Source organism: Argiope bruennichi, chromosome 4, assembly GCF_947563725.1.
Source record: "Argiope bruennichi chromosome 4, qqArgBrue1.1, whole genome shotgun sequence".
Taxonomy (NCBI): Eukaryota; Metazoa; Arthropoda; class Arachnida; order Araneae; family Araneidae; genus Argiope; species Argiope bruennichi.
This window is the reverse complement of record NC_079154.1, coordinates 125,756,349-125,774,193: the sequence shown is the minus strand read 5'-3', so window position 1 is coordinate 125,774,193 and position 17,845 is coordinate 125,756,349. Positions and strand designations below refer to the sequence as shown.

At 27.8% G+C, this 17,845-nt stretch overlaps 1 protein-coding gene across 3 annotated transcripts in view; it reads right to left on the bottom strand.

Annotated features, from left to right (window-relative positions):
• Nucleotides 1–13,975, bottom strand: part of LOC129965436 (mucin-2-like) — a 336,199-nt gene extending 322,224 nt beyond the window's left edge. For 2 of the 3 annotated variants that reach the window (XM_056079297.1, XM_056079299.1), the window contains exon 1: nt 6,603–6,722. The gene's annotated coding sequence lies outside the window, so the exon portion shown is untranslated. Of the gene's footprint in view, nt 1–6,602; nt 6,723–13,786 lie in introns of those variants that run through there. The other variant, XM_056079298.1, reaches the window with a different exon arrangement.
• Between the last annotated feature and the right edge of the window lie 3,870 nt (nt 13,976–17,845).

Genomic DNA, 17,845 nt, shown 5'->3' with positions numbered 1-17,845 from the left:
TATTTGGAGCAATGGAAATTAATAAATGAATTGCGATTTCATTTTAATTATTTCTATTTTTTTATCGCTTTTTACTTTCTCGTATCGAAATATAGGTAAAGTATTGCAATCTTCAAACAATTCGAACTCAACAATTTGACGAGTCTCCACGTTTTAAACTCTCCCTTTCCAAAAACTCATTTTTGAAAAATGTCAATCTGTGACAGATAATTCAAAAAACGTCTCGGGCTAGATGAATGGAATTTGGTATATGCTCTTTACACCAAATTTATATATTCCTAACAAATTTTGTGCAAAATCCATTCAGAGGAAACTTGTCTGTCCAGCTATTTGAATATCAACACGATATCTAGAAAACAAACCGAGTTAGATAGGTAAAATTTGGTACGGAGATTTATGATCTCTACTATGGACATTATTCAGATTTTGATTCAAATCCAATAATCGAATCTGTCGCTCTGTATTTTCAGACACATGTTAATAGGATCACTCAAACGTAATGGCTTAAATATATGAAATTTGGCATTTGATTTTATGACTACAAGTGTAGTTTTGTGTCAAATTTTGGTTTCAACTGTTTGGGAAGGACGCATCTAAAACACATACGATTTTCTGGTACTCTTCGCATACAATGAAGTGTGACACGCGCAATCAATTGCTTAATGTTTAGTTTTACGTCTGCAACTAAGCGACAGAATTAAGTATTTAAAAGTGCAAAAGTCACAGACGCTTTAATATCCCAAATGTTCCTTATATTATTATAAGAATCAAAATAACAAATATCAAAATAGGATGTGCTATTCTAATTATGAAATTAAATAAATTCTTATGTCAAGGATTAAACACATGCCATGGATTAATCGTAAAATACTTCATCCACTATTACACATTAGATTCATTAAAAATGTTGAATTCACATGTCAAAGGTCAATATTTCATGACTATTGTACGCTAATACCATGCAAAATATTTTCTGAGATAAGATTTTTATTAGAAAACAGACGAGAAAGTTTTATGGTTACCACTTCAGATAATTACAATTCATAAATGTTTCATAAAATTAATTAATGCGAAAAATTCCTTATTAAAAGTATAGAAGGGTCCAGTATCAAAAGTTATATTTTTTTGTCGAGGTAATCGTACATTATTAGTTAGAAATTTCATTTGCATAAAAGAAAGCAGTTTCTCATATTTCTCCGCAGGATAATGCGATTGAAAGTGGGTATTATTAATAGCTCTACAGGAATTTGAAAATTAGTTAATATCTTACTAACTGTATTAGATGTGTTATTAAATTGATCGTTATAGGGATGCGCAGTTTCAAATCATAAAATCAACTAAATTTAGCTTTAGCAAACATTTTAATTTATCTAAGTAAAAATATTTCAGTGCACTTACTGAAAACTTGAAGGCTAGGCAATGACTTCCACAGATTGATTGGCAATCAGCGTGATTTCTATGTAAAGTAATACAAAGCTGATGCTGAGATACGCAAGCGCAATCAAGGTTTAAGAACAATGTTGGAGATATATTAGGGAAGCTCAGTTCCAGTTATATCAGAATATTTCAGTCTAGATTATTTTAGGATGCCAATGAAATGGACTCTCTCTGAACTAACCTTTCTTTAAAAATGATTTAGAGACGAAATTTTTTTTTTATAAAGAATTTTTTTAGGGGGATAACTGATTTGTTATTATGCGTTTTAACCCTACATTGTATCGTGCAGCCTTGGCTACACATTTTTATTTACATGTATAAGCTTCACATAACTGTTTCAAAGGAGAATAATTTCTGTTTGGAAATCCTTCTTTCAATACCTTTTGATAAACATTTGTAGAAAAGATCGATATATTATATAAGGGCACTAAAATTAGATTTAAACTGGAAGCTTGGGAAAATATCCACATGGCTGTTGTATGAATAGTTCTACCGTTAAAAATATCAAAATATTTTTTTTCCATTGCAAAAAGGGACTTTTTATTTTTATTGCAGAATTGTTATGTGATTTGTGTCATTGATAATATTTTTGAATTCATAATTTAGCCATTTGGTACATTTTTATTTTTTAATTTCACTATAAAAATAATTTTAAAGAATCTTAATTTTCTTTATTTAATTTCATAATAAAAGTAATTTTAAAAGCTTCTTAATTTTCTTCAACTACATGCAACTATCAAGACCCATTTAGTTTGTAAAAAAAAAGAAGTCATGCATTTTAGCGTTAGGTATAGAAATGTTTAGTAAACAATGATAAAATAAGGTGACAGAATAGATTTATTTCCTTAATACATTTTTTATTAAAGAGTTGAATATAATTTTTTTTTATCTGTTCGATTTCTTTTATGTATTTGGCCTATTTAATGACAACAAATGATGTTTTCCTGATATTTTATTAAAATTTTGTTTTGTATTAAAATTCTTGAAAAACTTCGCTTAAAAATCAATTTTACTGACAGTCTAGGAAGTTTAAAATAAACATTATATTTTAACGAAGATAAACCAGTTTAGAAAATTGGATTGTCCAGTGTAGCGGTCAACTACGGTCATATTTGTTCCATTTGCATTTAAAAATAAAGGAAAACGTCTTCATTTGAAAATAAAGTATTTGACATAGTTTTCTTTTAATTCAAAAGAGCAAAAATCCTTTTAATGTATCATAGAAATGTCACTCCAACTTGTAGGAAGTCAGATTTATACCTTATTAATACATATCTTCTGAAATATTGTAAAAATATGTTGTATATTTTAAGTATTGCTATTTGCATTTAATATTCAGTAAATTGCACGCTCTTCTTGAATCAAAAGATAAAATACACACAGTTCCAATACATGGGTTTTCAAAAGCTAATTTTATACGTAACGGATAATGGAAAACGGTTAACAAAGATTATTTAATGCTTATTATTACTGAAAATGATGTGATTAGTTTTAACGAAGTATTGGATTATTTTTCAATAAATAATTTGCTCAAATCTCTTTAAAATTTTCATCGCATATATTTTTGTTCAAACAAAAATCAACAAATTTTTTTCAAAAAAAGAATGCCGATGGAAAGATCAAAGAAAAAAATTTAATAAAACTCAGGAAACAATAGATAATGAACTTGCTTCTTTAATATAATGGCTAGATAATTATTTCATAATCTCAGCATAGAGACTCTAAAGATTTTTATTTCTATATTTTTTTTATATATACAAGAAAGTTCGGGTGTTTTAATTTGCTCTGGAACAGAAAATGCGCGTATTGTTAATGCTGTTAAGATTTCATAAGCAATTAAATACACTACTTTCTTATTGTTTGAAATATTCATTTTTATGCAACTTTTATGACTGCTAAAATGCAAATGCTTCTTAATAAAGTCATATCCTGCTTTTAAATATATACATTAAATATTCCGTGCCAATTTAATTTCCTAATCTATTAAGCCGTTTCTCAAGAGAAAAGATATAAAAAATGTAATGTTAAATGACATACGCGATTGTATTTGTTAATTATAACATCAAATTAATTGATTCATTATCGTTACAATATTATTTCATAAGCTAGCATCCTGGAGTAATGTTTTTTTTAATGTAAACAAAGAGAACAATTGTAAAGTTGTTAATATATGTTTCGATTTAAGGTATTTTGTTCTCATTCAAAAAAATATGAATAAATTGATTGGGAATATAATGCTAAATAATATATCGACCTCTACATGCGACAGCAGCTTAAAGTTTCAACATTAGCTCCTTATAGCACTTGGCCAAGTTCAAAATAAGATGACGGCATAATAACTTAATCTGATGTACGGAGGTTTTTTTTTTTTTTTTTTTTGAAATTTACAATACGTTCTAACGCGTAGTTGTTCGCATCCCATTAAAAAAATTAAGTATAATTTACTTCTTATATCCTTATTCGATATAGTTGACTAAATAACAGTATATCAATACTCCCAGAGGAAACGAACAAACATTCATTTTATTTAAAAGAAAATTTCTTTTTAAGATTCTTTAAAATTTTTTTCAGCTAAAATAAAACTTTTTTTTTCAGCAAATACAGCAACTCATCCATGAAATGATCGTTCTAGTTTGACATATTTTAAAAAAAAATTGCAACGTAACTAAAAATTGAGTATTTGACATAAAAATTCTATGCGAAGAATTCTCTAAATACAGGATAAAAGAAATGATATTTTATTTTGTTGGCAATTTATTTAAATGTCCTGAAAGTCTAAAGATATTCATTCGTTTTGTAAATTATATTTAGAAACGGAATTCTTAATGTTATTCAAAGAAAGTTTCTTGTTTTATTGAAGAAATCTCCCCTTTTAAATACTAAAATATAATTAATTGAAATAAAAAAATCCTTATTTCAATATTAATTTTTATTCATATGCATGAAAATTTTTCCCTTCTATAGATTTAATTAAATATATGTTCCTTTAAAAAATACAGGAGAAATGTTTATAAAACAAGATAATTCTAATATATAGTAAGTTGTATAATACGTTTATAAATATTTTGCGATTCTTTTTAAGGCAAAATTAATAAATTTATTGTACACAAATACCGGTTGTAAAAGATTTAGCAATGAATCTTTTTTTTTTTCATTGATTGGAAGATAAGATTTAAGTCATCCATATCAAGTTCAGTTTTCAAATAAGTTTCTTAAATATTTAGGAAATTTTCCGAAAATTCTAAGGTATCAACTGCCAAAAAGAAAGGCAATGATAGATGGCAAAGTTTTATATCGGACAGTCCAATTCCATCGTGTATGTTATATAATTTGTCATCATCTGGAAATGTCTTAAAATTAGGATATTTGTTTCCAAATAATAAAGGATAACTTCAAAAGAGAAAGCTAATGTAATCCATATATTTTCGGAAGAGAATTTATTGAAAATTTGTAAAGGGATGAATCAGAGTGTCTTATTTGATTAAAATATTATGGTTTGTATCTGATAGAATATGATAGTAGAGGTTTGTAATCTAACATATTGTGGTGAACCTTATAAGCCAGATAATAGCTACGAGACATGAGTAATTACTTTTGTCTTGTGGTCTTGTTACTCGGCTGCAAACCACAAGGCCCCAGGTTCTATCCTCGCTCATAGCAATCCGAGACAATATAATAAGAAATTCGAGCATTCCACATATGTTTCGAATATATTTTTTTTACATAGATGATGTAATACTTAGAAAAACGATGCAAATTAATTTTATGTAAAATCTAAGTATGAATGTGTTCTATTCCGTAATAATTTGGAATCACTCATTTTACTAACAAATAAAAGATAGCATGTCAAAGTCCAAAAGAAGGATAGATTTTTTTTAAAGTTTAATATATAAATAAGATAATTATTTTTAGATTACTTAATGAAAACTCGTTAGTGCAGAAATCAAAAATTAGATCTTTATATATGAAATTCATCTCCTGGGGAAGTTTCAGAAAATGAATTTTTTACAGTTGAAAAAGTCCCTTTTATCATGAAATAAAAATGGCATTTTCCAGTCGCTTTAGTACTAATGATTTTTTTAAAATATTGTTTATCGGAATGCATGTTTTTCTTGTTAGGTTTTTCTTATTAAACTTGCATATTTTATCTTCGTTAGTCAACTCTAATAACTGATTTTTGGAGGTACAAAATATATTTGTTATTACATACAAGTATTTCATGTGAGTACGCTTGAATATAGATTTTATTTTCCTTGAAAAACTGTTTCGTAGTCATTTCAACAACGAATTAATAAATAGCTTAAATTTAAATAATAACAATCTTGATGACGAGATATAAAAATTAAATAGAATATATATTTAGAAATACGCATTTAGGTAATACTTTAAAATATAGAAAATTATAATACAACGGGAAGACATAATGACATAAAATTTTAAAAGTTATTTATTATAATCAAGTTGAAAATTTTTAATTATATAAAAAGGTGTCAGTAGTTTGAACTTGTAACTATTTCTAAAAAGTTCTTTTTAATCCAATTTTAAAATCTTTATACAGTAACATTTTTACTTAAGAAAATGGAAAGAATAATCAAACATGTATTTCATTATACTTTTTCACTATTTATAAACCTGCTTAATTGTTTAATGAAATTTCTTTATGGAAAAGTGGACGAGGGATTACCTATTTCTTCGGAAGGAGATCATTTTTTTTCAAACCTTTTAAAAGGTATCGGGTAGATTAATTGTGTTAGTTACTTTTAATATTTGATAAATACATATTATATTACGAGTAACTAAATTGCTAATCAAATAGACAAACAATTTTTAAGCCAATATTGTTTATTTAAATTATTATAATTTTTTTTTTGACAATTAGGAAATCAACAATTTCCTCAATTCTAGATTTGATAAGATTCAAGGCGCCTTCTATTTTGCATATTTTTACTTTTTATTCGTATTCATTATTCCTGTAAACTCTTCAAAAATCGATCGCACATGAACTCCTGAGATATTTAGTATTTTTAATAACTACCCCCATACCCTCTTCCCAAATCTTTCAAAAATAAAACCAATTTATTTCTAATATACTCTCCGTTCCCAAAACCGAAAAAATTTTTGAAACCGAAAATACTGCTTCTCTAGCGGGGCGAAAACTTACTCACCCACTATCAGCTGTCCAATCCAATGGGAGAATGTGCACGAATTATCCAATGGTGAGAGCTAGCGTAATCCACAAGAGCACGCGCGGATCTGTGTCTGTCAGGTAAGCGAACGAGCATCTGACAACAGGTATGGGAGCGCACAGTTCGAGAGCGAATGATTGGCGCCAGAAAGCATCGCCATCTCGTTTCCGAAATCGGGCGATAAACGAGGCACAGTTTTCCAAAACTCTTTTCTTTTAGAGGGCACGTGTTTTCCGCATTTGTAGCATGTCTTCTGAAAGAAAAATGAAATCGGCAAAACTCGCGGGTTTCAGAAGCTTGTTTGTCTCGCTAGGTATCTGTTCTCCTCGAACGAGATGACGGCTGCCACTTAGGTAATAAATTACCTAAGAAATTATCTGAAGATCCTGGAAAGGGATTGCTTATAGTTTCTCAAGCTATATTTGCTGTCGCTCGCTGTTTCAAGAAAAATAGTGCAACAAAAAAAATTGATTGAATTTTCAGGAATTCTAGCATGAGATGCTCAGTGGCGTAACTAGGTGGATGGAGATAAGCGGACGGTACCTAGTGACGCCATACTGAGAATGTGATTCCTCCCCCCCCCCCGATTTCAGCACCGATCTAGATAATCCTTTTATTAGGATCAGAACTATATAATTAAATGATAACGATACTTTTCAATGCTTTTCCCCCATCGTCTGTTTATTTCTATTATTTTCTATTTAATTTATCCCGAAACAAGTATTTTAATATTTAATTCTATTTTTAAAGGAAATTTATAGGATAAAAATTCATTTTATCAAAATATGCATTGTATATTGAACTGGAAAGCCTTCTGTACCAAAAAAAAATGCTTTGAATCTGAGAATAATGATTAAAATTCCATTAATTTCTTTTAAAATTATTCCATTTTTAACAAAAACATGTACAAGATTTATTTGAAAATAAATATAGCATTAAATTTAATATATTTTTTTATTTTTACCTCTAGCTGATTAGAAGACACTTTAATGATCGGAAAAGGTTTCAAATTCGGGTATAGCCCTTGATATATAAAATAATTCAAAAAATATTGTCAATTGGAATTTATTCCAAGAAAAGCAGCAATTATTAATTCTGTTGTGTTAACATGAATATTTAAAATGCACTTTAAAAAAATTCGTCATATTTAATCTTTTGCTCTCCAGGATTGTGCAGGATGAGTGATTTTCGCATTCGTGTTGGATAATGATTATAGAAACCCTATAATATCAAAACTTTATCTTTAGGAATTACGATAAATCTATAACTTCTGAAACTTCTAAGCATGAAATATGACGGAATTTTTACACTCGCATATGTTTAATAATGCATCTCATTATTTTTTGGATTGCATAAGGTTAATCGAAGTCAAAGTGTTTATACAAAGCAATTGAACATCATGCTCTCAGGAAAATCCAAAAGCTGCTTCATGTTATATGAAAATATTTGTTGACGATTCTCTTCTTCCCTAATTAGCTGGTTTATCAAACTGTTTAAATATGACTTTATGATAGAATTTTTTCAAATTTAATACTGGAACCAACTATATTGTAGGATGATTACTACAACTTGATAAATAAAGATGTTACTAACTATTGTTAAGAGCGCAAAATATGATATGATATATTATATATATTCAGCTAGATATGCAACACGCTACAACTGGATCACGGTTGTAAATGTAGCTCTAAATTCTTACATTAAATTATTAAAAGAGAATTATCAGTCCTCAATGTTGATTATCTACATACTGTTCCCTGAATTTTCGGAACTTACTTTATGTTAAAATTAAGTTATTGGATTTTCCAAATTTTCATGAACTTTTTCACTTCTGTTAAACATTTCTGTTCAAAATAGGACATTAATATTTTCTAATTACTTGAAATTAAGAAAGGGTTCTGAAATACAAAACAGGCATCCGTTCCTTATAATCTCTCAGAACTACGCCAAAAAAAACTTCATTTACAATTTTCTTGAAGCAACTAATTTGTAATTATTTAATTTCAATACTTGCACTGCGATATAACGGCAGTTTTTTTTTAACAAAAGAAATGTAAGCAATTTTAGCAAAAATCTAAAATGAAGATAAAATAGAATTTCTTTGGATTCATAAGAGATTATAAAGAGATTTAAAAGCGAAAGAGGATTCATTCACACTGATTGAAATCAATCATCATCAAGAATCCATATATGATCAATAAGCAGGAAAGACCCAAGAGTCAAATAAAAATTTCAGTTGCAAGACAAAATATATTTTTTTCCTTAAATGGGTTTAAAAAGAAAGTGAAAAATTAGTAAAAAAATTATATTAGATATTCGAAACGCTATTTAAAAACTAAGATGGCCGAAATGCGATTGTTCTCTTTCTCTTGGGTGCAACGTTCAGCGCATTAGCCACAAATTTGTAGGAATCGCATTGAATCAAAAATACTAATGTTTACAATAACTAAAATTTCTAAAATTCAGTTCGCCTATTTCATTTTTTTTCTCGATAATTTAAATAATAAATACAGTAGAACCAAGCCTGGATATAGTCATGTTCATAGCTAATTACGCTTCTTACCTCTTCATCTAGCTTCCGCAGGCTGGCTTTAATGGTGAACAGCATTTCTTTGCAAAGTGTATAGTATTTTATTCACTTTATTATACAGATCACTAGAAAAACGACAACATTAATAACGCAACATTTCTCAATTATTAAATACCGAAGAAGCATTTGATCCATTAATCAGACAAATATATATTTTTTTTAAATTTTTTGTCTCGTTAAGATTTGTGAGAGGGATATTTATAGAGAGACGGAAATTAGAGAGGAAAGAAATGAGAGTAAGTCGCACTCAAGAAAGAGTGCACTTAGGAAACCAAGATCTTACCCCTATACTTCAAAAGGATATAAGAACCTATACTAAAGCCATGAAGGTCTGCATGGCAATTTAACATGTAACTTAGGTATAGGGTAGGCAGCAGGTCCTTGATTCTCTCAGATGAAGATGCATCAAGAAGCTATGGTTAGTATGTCGGGACCTACAGCCTGTCCCAATGCATTTCTGCAAGAGATCGTTATGACAGCATAGGTATGATCATTTAGACTAGCAGCATATCGAATGGGACATGGAATTTAGGAGATCTTGAGAAGAGTAATTGGTAACACGCTTTTCGCAACTCTTTAAAACTTGAAAATAATTTGATTGAAATAATCATACTGATTGCCACGGGTGTTCAAATCTGTATCATTTTTTCCGATATAAATTCTGGTTGCGAGAAATATGTAACTGTAAGAGGTTTGGAATCACCTATTAACCCCTCCTCCTACAATGGCGAAATGGATTCGGGCATCTAATTACTGAATTTTTAATCATAAATCTGCAGTTAAGTGAAAGTATTAATTTAAAATACAAAAAAAAAAATCATTTAAAAACAACCGAAACATTATCTCAAATGTCCTTATAAGAATTAAAGTAATGTTTTTTTCCAAATAGAATGTGGCATCTAATTAGGAAGTTAGGTAAATTCGTATGTTAAAGGGTTAATCAAATTTTTATTCTAATTATTATAATGAATGTTCTAGAATAAACCTTTTTACGCGGATGAGGTTTGACACCGCTTATCCATAAATAAAATAATTGATGAATTTTTTTTTTTAATATTGTATCATAACAATATTATTAAAATGTTCTATAATTTTGGAAATAATCGTGAAATACTGAAATTTATATTAATTTAGTAAACAATGTATATTATTTATATATAGTTGTAAAAAGGGGAAGACAAACGATAGCGTTAATCACTAATATGCACAATTCAACAGTTTTAAGTTCTACATTTAAATAGTATCCTAAATTATTTTAGCTAAGTTATTTCAGAAAAACTTTGCAATCAGGTCTTGAGCGAGTCTACTAATAGATACAATGTATATTTTATAAAGCTCTGATCTGCCAGGTATCATTCACTAACATTAGAGTGCTTGACTTTTCGTTTTTTTACTAACTAAATATATGTTTTGAATAGCTGCGTGTAATTAAGGAAAATTATTAGATATTTTTATAATTATTTTTATATTGAAAATGAAAATAAATAAATAAAACGGGAGAAAAGGCTAAATTATGAATTAAACAATATTCCCAGTGACGCAAATCGCATTATCACAAATCTGCAAAAAACTAAAAGCTCCTTTTTACAAATATATTTTTACAATGCAAAAAATATTTTGGCAGAATTTTTAATGGTGAAATTATTCATAAAAGACAATCTCGGCATTTTCACAAGCTTTTAGTTTAAATCTAATTCTAGTATCAATATTGCCATATATCGGTCTTTTCTTCAAATGTTCATCAAAAAGCATTTAAAAAAGGATTTCCAAACACTTATTGTCCTTTAAAACAATCATGAGAGACACTTATAAATGAATGAAAAAAAGGGAAAAAAACCGTGTAGCCTAATTGCTACACGATGCACGGTAGGTTTAACCCCTTGTGTTATGAATTTAATGTTCTAATAATATGACAAATGTTATTAGATGCATTTGTTATTTCAATCCTTATAATAACAGAGAGCACTTCAGTTACCGAAATATTACGAAGTGGTATTTGAGTTTTAAATTATATAATACTTTCATCCAATTCCAGATTTAAATATTAAAAATTCAACAATTCGATGCACGTGCCAGATACATCATTACAACGCAAGAGGTTGAGATTTTCACTAAGAATTTTATTTTGTAATTACAACCGGAATTACAGCGCTGACCTAAAATTGAGAAATATAAGTTTGCGGTTATGACTAAGTTTGGAATTTCCTTAAGATGAAGATAGACAGCTTCTTTTAATTTGTAAATTGTTTCAGTTTGGGTGTACTTTCCTTCAAAAATGCCAAGAAAGATGACACACACCCCTACATCCCTTTACCGACGCCAGAATTCTGAGACATAGTTGACACCCTATTTATACCCAGTCATTTTGTTTAAAACCGCTAATTAAAAAAAAACACAAACAAAATATTAGAAACGAGACTGTAAAGCGCAAAAATTGATTCTGTTTTTACAATTGTGAACACCATATTTGAGACATTCGTAGATTCGAGATAATATTTCAAGAAGTTCTTTTTTATTGGTTAAAATATTATATCCTAAAGTAAATTCGATTAAAATTTAGCTTATCTCAGAAATATATAAAATTTTGGACTTAAAAAATTCTATCAACAGAAACGTAAAAAATAGTCGATTAAGCTTTATACTGTTTATAGTTTTCAATATTTAAAATGAAATGCTTAAACATTAAATGAGCATCCTCTGAAAGAACAGTCAATTCGTGCATCCTTTTTGCTGCTAATATAAATATTGCAAAAGTATTGTACGAGATATTTTCAAACAATTTTGCAGCAAGTTGATCAAATAATTTTAATCCACACTTTTATATCAACTATAACCATCCACACTTTTATATCAACTATAACCATCCACACTTTTATATCAACTATAATCATCCACAGTTTTATATCAATTATAATCATCCACAGTTTTATATCAACTATAATCATCCACAGTTTTATATCAACTATAATCATCCACAGTTTTATATCAACTATAATCATCCACAGTTTTATATCAACTATAATCATCCACAGTTTTATATCAACTATAATCATCCACAGTTTTATATCAACTATAATCATCCACAGTTTTATATCAACTATAATCATCCACAGTTTTATATCAACTATAATCATCCACAGTTTTATATCAACTATAATCATCCACAGTTTTATATCAACTATAATCATCCACAGTTTTATATCAACTATAATCATCCACAGTTTTATATCAACTATAATCATCCACAGTTTTATATCAACTATAATCATCCACAGTTTTATATCAACTATAATCATCCACAGTTTTATATCAACTATAATCATCCACAGTTTTCTATCAACAATATCCACAGTTTTCTATCAACAATATCCACAGTTTTCTATCAACAATATCCGCAGTTTTCTATCAACAATATCCACAGTTTTCTATCAACAATATCCACAGTTTTCTATCAACAATAATCATCAACAGTTTTCTATCAACAATAATCATCAGTTTTATATCAACAATAATCATCAACAGTTTTATATCAACAATAATCATCAACAGTTTTATATCAACAATAATCATCAACAGTTTTATATCAACAATAATCATCAACAGTTTTATATCAACAATAATCATCAACAGTTTTATATCAACAATAATCATCAACAGTTTTATATCAACAATAATCATCAATAGTTTTATATCAACAATAATCATCAATAGTTTTATATCAACAATAATCATCAACAGTTTTATATCAACAATAATCATCAACAGTTTTATATCAATAATAATCATCAACAGTTTTATATCAACAATAATCACCAACAGTTTTATATCAACAATAATCACCAACAGTTTTATATCAACAATAATCACCAACAGTTTTATATCAACAATAATCACCAACAGTTTTATATCAACAATAATCACCAACAGTTTTATATCAACAATAATCACCAACAGTTTTATATCAACAATAATAATTTTATATCATTTTTTGGAATAAAAGTTAAAATATTGTTAAATATTTTTTGTAAAAATATATGATTCTGTATTTCAAACTAAAGTTTCAAATCTTAGAAAATATTAAATATATTTTAATACAACAGTTTGGGTTTTTAAAATCAACTGAATAAAACAAACAAACGTCATATCTGGCGATGAAGAAATTTTCATTTTAATAGGGTAAAATATTATTCAAATTGGCTTCGAATGAAAGTTTATAGGCATTGAAGTGTGTGGAAAGAGAAAATGTGTTTTTAGAAAAATTCAGAATTGTTAAGAATTAATATTTCCATAATGAAGCAAAAATATAGCTTCATACAAACGGGTAGTGATAAAGAAAATTGTTTAAAGCTCAAGTCTTCTTATAAACGTGCTAAAAATAATGAAAAGGTTTTCTTTAAAGATTAAATATTTTATTATCCATTTCTCTAAAATACCTAATAACTCATCGCAAACTAATTATATAAATATTTCAAATTCTTATCTTATTTAAATGTGTTATTCAAGAACAATAGAATTCTTGATTCAAATAGTGTCGAAACATTAAAATGTTTTAAGGAGGAAAAAACTGAGTTACCTTGTAGCTCAATCATTGGCTTCGGAAATAGAAACTCTGTTGAGAACTTTTGATCCAACTTCTAAGTATACTATCTCATTGCAATTTAAATTTATCCAGGTCAAACATCTTAATTCTACATAGAAGCTTGGATAGATGACGACTCAGATTTCCTTCTTATCATCGACTCATGGTTCCAAATTACAATGTTCACCAATAAGTCAACGTCTTACAGTTTCAAGCAGCAAGAACTGTCTCCCCAATATTTTGTGGCACATTCTCTCATAAAGGTGGTAACCCTTGTATGTTAATGGCGTAAAAAATTACGAAATAGTAACGTTTGGTGTGGATTTAGATTTTTGCTGAATTATTGTGTGATCCTTGGCGCGATTTTTGGTGAATAATCCCTGACATGCTGTTAAAAGTATCCGAAACTCGAATTTGTGTTTCAGACGCGTTTCTCTCAAATGATTGAAATAAAAATTCAACACAAAATTACACTTGTAGTTTCAGAATCACATAGCAAATTTGACATACTTAAAGCACTGCGTTTTTGAGTTACTGCATTTAAATAATTGTGAAGGTTTAAACCGACAGACGGTCAACCTTTCACTGGACTTGAGTCAAAATTTGATATATGTCTACATTATGGATGTTAAATCTGTGTATTGAATTTTATCCATTTTTTTCACATCTTTTTTTAGTTATCGCTTTAACTTATATTCGAACAGTCGGACAGACAGATTTCCTTTGAACGGATTTAGCTCGACATTTCACAGAAATCTACAAATTTAATATAAAGACTATGCACCAAATTTCATTCGCGTAGCTCAAAGCGATTTTTAGTTACCTTCGTCAGAGACAGACAAACGAACATTTTTTGCAAAAATGTTTTTTTTTTTTTTTTTTTTTTTTTTAACTCAGAGAAGTCTAAAACGTTGAGATCCATCAAATTTCTGATTTTTTTTACGATTACCATACTTTTTCTATACTGTGTATATTAAGAAAGTAAAATGACCATGAAAAATTTGTAAAATGAATGATAATACACAATCAACAAAGCTATTTTGGAAAGCCATAAAAAGTTTTTTTTTTTACTTTTAAAAATATTTGTGAAAAAATGAATGTTTAAAGACCATTTTTATTAAAAAATTTATTTTGTATTGTAAAGATCAATTTTCAGAAAAAAAATATGTTTAATTATGAAAAGAAAGTATTGTGTGTTTAGAATGAAGAATATTTACTTGAATTAAGCAGAGCATTCACTCGTATCCAAAATATAAACATAATTCATAAATTGCAAAAAAAAAAAACTAGAGCAAATATAGAAACAATGACTCGCAATTAGTCTTGAAAAATAGTGGGCCATATTATCACATTTTACAGTGAAGATTCTATCATGGAAACTTACTTCGTTACTTACGAGAAAGTAATTAAAGTCAATCCTATTTCATAAAAAACAGATAATGATTTGCATCTTTCATCAGAAGTATTTTTCAGTAGTAGTAAAATATTTTATACATTTTCTTAGAAATAGCTAGAATATTTGGCAGTATATAAGATTTTTTATTAAATCTTCAATTTTTCCGCGGATTTTCTTCTTACGAGATGCTGAGTGTTCAAAAAATAATACTCATAGAATGCATTGTAATATATCAGCATTATATTAAGTAAATGATTATGTTAACAATTAAAAGGGAGTATTTTAATTTTACGAAACAGAGCATTTGTATTGAGTAATTTTCATTATATTGAGTAATTTCATAGCTGCATTTAAAATAAATTTAGAAGGCAAGTAATTGTCTAAATTGCAAAGATATTAATAAGAAGTCATTAAAATTAATTAAATTTGAAAATTATTGCTGAAATTAAAAAAATATTTTTAGTGTATAATGTTTTAATTAAAAATAGCTAATATATAAAAAAATTAATACTGCCTTAAAAAATGAAAACCTTCTAAAAATGAAAAGATATTGCATTCATTACATTTTGACTCCAAAGAAATCCTACTGAAGAATAAAAAATAGAATTTAAAAAAAATGAATTAACATTATTCGTTGTTGATAATTAAAGCTAAGAACATGTCGTTACATACTAAATCTAAAATAGATGTCATAATTATGCATGAATATAGGATTTGACATATGATGGAACTTAGTCTTAGATTCAGCATTTTTATGAATCCATTAATGCAAAGAATGACATTTAGATTTAAACCAGCAGAAGGGATTCTCTTCAAAATTTTTGGTATATTCTGTTATCCCAGAAAATGTATTGCATAGTATTGGCGTGAATTTTGTATTTTTACTGAATCTATCCTGAGATCCTTTTTGATGATTAATCCTTGCCTGTTAATAGTACCCGAAAATGGAATTTGTGTTTTAGACGCATTCCTTCCAACCAGCTGTAACCAAAATCCAACATAAAACTACACTTGTAGTAACAAAATAAAATATCAAATTTGATATATTAAAGTCATTGCAACTGAAGACCTTACTGATGGTTCATCCATTGCTGGATTTTCTCAAAATTTGATTGGTGCTTATACTATAGATTTTAAAACTATGCACCGAATTTTATTCATTTAATTTTCTTCATAGTTATTGTTTTAGCTTTTGTTCGAACAACCAAACAAGCAGACTCCCCCCAAATGGAATATGTTCACAATTTGATAGAATTTTAAAAATTTGGTGTAAAGACCTTCTATTAATTTCCATCCATTTAGCTCAAAGTGTTTTCGAGTTATCTTTGTCATAGATAGGAGACAAACATAATGCCAAAAACTATGTTTTCCGAACTCAGAGAGATCTATAACGTGGAGATCGTCAGAATCTCGAGTATAAGTTTTTTGATTGATTACAATCCTTTCTCTATACTTCGTTAATGAGAAAGTAAAAAGAACAAATATTTTGCAATTCTATTGATTTTAATATCAAGAATGTATTATCAACAGTTAAAAATATTATACGATTTTTTCCGACAACGTTGGTAAATGAAAGAAGCCGAAAAACGCAACGATTTGTTATCTTATTTGCCTTCTTTTTAAAGTAGACCATATCAAATTCAAAGAATAACTTCCATTGAAATTTCCTTCCTTCTAAAGTCCACCACGTTTAAACTCTAGGATCTACCCATCATTTCCAAATTGCCAAGAATTTAAAATTCAATTGTCCATTTAAATACAATATTCTTTGATGCGGCATGCTTTTTTATATATTCGCCTAATTGGAAGAATTACAATTTTTTTAACTAAAACTTAATAACTTAATGGTAAATTATTATAGCAATTATTATAGTTGATGATTTTTGCAGTCTGCGTAAGAGAAAAAGTTTTTGTTTCTGTGACTAAAATTTGTTCATTCTTTTAATTGCGAATTTTGTTGAAATAATTCTGCGCTGTTTTATAATTCGATATTAAACTTATCTTCCGGATTCGAACCTTTTACAAGACAAGAATGAATATGAACAATAATCACTCCTATTTTACATACTTGGCAAACAGCCTTCTCACGATTTTCACATTTAGAACCACTGCTGTTAAGAAATCGGAAATGATTTTGTAAGATATATTCTCGATTATTTTAATAGCGGATTAGAACAATAGCAGATTATTTTGCACAATCATTAAAATAGCGCAACCAACCATATAATTTAACAGAGGCCTTTTAGTGAAACATGTAATAGTGCATTAATAATTGATTCTATTAATTTATTTATAAGTGAAAAGAAACATCATTTCCTTTATGAATATATCTTCAACGTTTGAATAGTATTTATATCTCAGTAATTATAAATTTTTCGTGAATATCGAACATAAAGTATCAATTGAAATTCAAGTTGATGGTTCAGAATTATCGTTGGATCATGATTTAACATGGAACTATTTTCAGAATTTCGCCATTAAAAAAAAAAGAGTGCAAAATACGTAAGGATTTTAATTTTAATTCTCAATCGATTTTTCTTATCACAACATCAAAAAAACCCTAAACATGTACTATGAGAATTATCACAAAATTAAATTAATTAGCAATGAGTAAGGTATTCGTCTGAATATATATGACAAATGTTTGGCAGTTAATG